Below are 4062 nucleotides of genomic sequence, written 5' to 3' on the forward strand. Positions count from 1 at the left end.
TCTGAGCTATCATTTTTCGGACAAGTGCTATCAAGTGCTATATTATTTTCGGATAAAATACGGTTCGGATGAAATATTTTTCGGCGAGAAAACGTTTCGGGTAAAATATTTTTCCACTAAAATATTTTTCGGATAAAAAACGTTTCGGTTTAAATATTTTCGGCTTACTTATTTTCGTGTATATTATTTTCTGATAAAATATTTTTCGTATACTTTACTTTCGTGTTTAATAATTTTCGGATAAAATACGTTTCTAATAAAATATTATTCGGATAAAATAATTTTCGTAAATTTATTTTCGGATGATATATTTTCGGCTGAAATATTTTCGGATATTTTATAGGTCACATTTCCATTGAGATAATTGGTATATGTGTATACTATCAGGGGTGGATAGGGGGGGGGGGGAAATGGATTTTCCCTATGGGCCCCCTTCTATGTCTATGTTGACGTGTCCACTCAGGTCCACTCATTGTTTTTTTGCAGAATAAAATATTCACCAAATAGGAATAGTTTAAACTTAAAACTATTCATTTTTTTGCATGAGTTATTATGACTTACTGTTATTTTTAACAATATAATAACACCACGACAAGTCAAGAATTTGCTTACGGGTCTTTAACATAGTATTTTAAATTTTTATCGTTAATCGAAGACCGAAATATCCTCGTATGTTCCTCTAACCCACCATATTGTGTTTTTGTTATTTTTTTTTAGTACGGAATTTGTACAAATTATTTTCGAAGTTATACCAGAATTTGTGTGGGGGCTATAGTAACGTTTCTCCAAAACGACTTATTTATGTGAAATTTCTATGCAGATATTTAGTACGGAATTTGTACGACCTTCGCGATTCTTTTCAAAAATCCCTTACAACCGAAAAAATCATTATCCTCATATGCCATTTCCCCAGCCCCCCACTAAACTAAAAATACGTTTTTGCACGAAACATTTTATTAGATAGATTTTATAGATTGAATATCAATGTGAGTGAAGCGACCAAATATTTTTTCAGTTTGGGGGCCCCTTCAAATATTTCCCTGTAACAAAAGTACTACCTATTCACCCCTGTATACTATTCTCAGGGGCGGACTTGCCATTTTTCCGCCCCTAGGCATTACAACACTAACTGTGTAATAGGATTGAACCCAAACTGCAAGGTTAGGTATTATAGCTTATGAATTAAAACGTTACTGCTATGGGGCTACGAGAGCCATTCTCCACTTTCATGCAAGTTGTATACAAAAAAACAATTAATATCAAATATAAATTTAGGTAAATATAATAAATTATGAAATTATGAAAAACTAAAAAGTAAAAATTAACTAAAAAATTGCGCCCCAATAAATGTTGCGCCCTAGTCACGTGCCTTGGTGGCCTATGGGTAAATCCGCCCCTGACTATTCTACCCATTTTGTCCATAGGTCATACTCTTACCAACCACTCATTTCGTGATACCACCTTATTAACTCTGTCAAGTAATTCTACATATTCCTATTATTAACTATAAAAAATAATTATATTAAATAATAATTTCATTACAATATAAACGTATTAGTTGTGTGTCTTAACTTTCTGATGAAAATAGTTTGAAACTTCAAAACACATAAAGAAATATTTTAAATTATTATTATTGGAAAAATACAACCAAGTACAAAACGTTATTAATATGTTTTTCTATATGATAAAAATGTAATTTTAATTACCTATATTTTTAAGTTCATACTAATGTGACAACAATGAAAATATTATATTCTATTAAGTAATATGCATTAGGTTAAACCATAAAATTAATTAATTATAAATATTCATGAAAAATAATTTACATGTATTAATAATTCAGTCAGATTTTAAAAATAAACACAAACTCGTCCATGTCCATATTATTATATCTATAATAGTGGTAAATAAGGTATTTAAGCTATAAATATAAATACACCAATAACAATAACCGTGGACCGTGGCCGCTGACGAGAACATTTTATATTTTATGTTAGGTATATTCGTAAAATATTTTTCACTATAATTTATAAATAAATCTCAATTATAATTAATTTTCGATTATAATTAATTTTCAATTATTCGATTATTTATAAAAAAAATCGATTAATCGACTAATCGAATTTCGATTATATCAATTATTTATAAAATATGAAAATAATCGATTAATCGATTAATCGATTAAAATTATCGATTATATAAAATAACCGCGCAGCCCTAAATTCCCGTATGCCTAATAGTAAAATAAATTACTTTAATCACGATAGTATCATAAAATATATTTAGTAATATTATAATTTATAGGCGTATACAATGATTTTATATCATTAAATTCAAATTCAACACATTTAATTACAGTGACTCTCTAAACACCTAATATACGGCAGGGCGTTACCCAGTAAGGCTTTCCCACTTTTTATGACGAATTTTTTTTATTTTTTATGCGTGTCCCCACTATTTCCATAGTTTAGCCAGAATTACGTATAGTAAATGTACCTGTATAAATAGCCGATCGCCGGTTCTATCAATTCAAAGTTTTGGCTGTGAAACTATAGTCTTCACTAGTGAAATTAATATAGTTTTTCAATAATACTACGAAGGCACTCAAGCTGTATAAAAGGTAAAACTTTAAAACTGGACACATTTTGACATCCTTAAAATTATAATTGTAGGTACCTACCCACTTGAACTACTATAATACCTCCAATTGTATTTTTAGTGAACATTCCTTTTTATTTTAACCAAATATAATATAATCTTAGGTACATACAATTTTTAACTTGTACGGTAAATATTTTTTGACATCAAAACGAAATAAACTGAAAAAGTGAAATGTAAAAATGTATATACAAAATAAATGTACTTAACTTATTTCTTGAATTGAAAAAAAAAAAATTAATTCATTTCACGTTAATTAAAAAATAAATTTACTAAATTGATAGATAATTTAATGAAAAACCGAAAGTAACTAGGTAGTTAAATTAAAAAGTCAAAATTAAGTTGACTTGTTAACTTCTTAATATCCAGCCTTGATTATTATTCATCATATAAAAGTATTTCAAAAATCATTGCGAAGCAAATATGTTTGGTTTTTATTGTGACTCACGCGAGTGACGCGAGTTGTCAAACTTATACAAAATATGTCAATATAAAAAATATTTTAAAATTTCAATATTTCATATTACATTTAACATTTTTAACAGTATACAAATTTATTACACATTATAGAAACTCATATACATTTTGTTTTAAAAATGTAAGTAGAAACAACAGAATTTTGACAATGTTATTTTTCCATCGTGTAGAAATGAGCTTACCTACGTAATTTCGCGGGCTGAGAATAAAAAGGTTTTATGTCTACTTTTTTACACATCTTTTTTTTCATATATTTGTTTAATTTTCAACCGAATTAAAAGGTTACCTATATGGCTATATATAATGTACTTTTTCTTCCTTATGCAAATTTTTTTTAGTTTTTTCTTTTATATTAAGTTTGTGGATGCCTCATGCTTAATAAACATAATGTATCTGATAATAATTATATGTATGCATGCCTTAATATTATATTAGTTATATTCATAAGATAACCTGAAAACAAAATATTTTGCTATCAAAGTTAAAAATGGTTTTCTTGAACAATATGGAGTATTGTGCCATAGAACCTTTTCATTCTGATTTATTGTGGAATTCAAATTTAACCATTTTATAACGGTAACTTACTCAATGACGTGGTACATTCGACTCCTACTGTACAGCAGATCATTTACCTACTTTACTTTTAAATTTTTATACTCAAGATTTTAAAATTTAAAAAAAGATTCCTCACTTAAACTACATTTCTTTTTTATTTCAAAATTGGATATTCTCACGTAAAAATAATAATCTCTAAAAGTTCAATAACATTTCTAAAACTATAAAGTAAAAATATTTCTAATTATTAACATCATTACTAAAATTCTACTTGTGTTGAAAAACTATAAAAACTATAAAAATAAAATAAATTATTAAGCTATAAAAAGTTAAGAAGATGTCAGCGCACTATTCGTTTTCTCTCTCTGGCCC

At 27.2% G+C, this 4062-nt stretch overlaps 1 protein-coding gene across 1 annotated transcript in view; it reads left to right on the forward strand.

Annotated features, from left to right (window-relative positions):
- The first annotated feature begins 2531 nt into the window (after positions 1 to 2531).
- The window catches only part of tor (carotene dehydrogenase), a 7188-nt gene continuing 5657 nt past the window's right edge, over positions 2532 to 4062 (forward strand). The window contains exon 1 of the mRNA NM_001177831.1: positions 2532 to 2620. The gene's annotated coding sequence lies outside the window, so the exon portion shown is untranslated. The remainder of the gene's footprint in view (positions 2621 to 4062) is intronic.

Source organism: Acyrthosiphon pisum, unplaced genomic scaffold, assembly GCF_005508785.2.
Source record: "Acyrthosiphon pisum isolate AL4f unplaced genomic scaffold, pea_aphid_22Mar2018_4r6ur Scaffold_21621;HRSCAF=24419, whole genome shotgun sequence".
NCBI classification, from domain to species: domain Eukaryota; kingdom Metazoa; phylum Arthropoda; class Insecta; order Hemiptera; family Aphididae; genus Acyrthosiphon; species Acyrthosiphon pisum.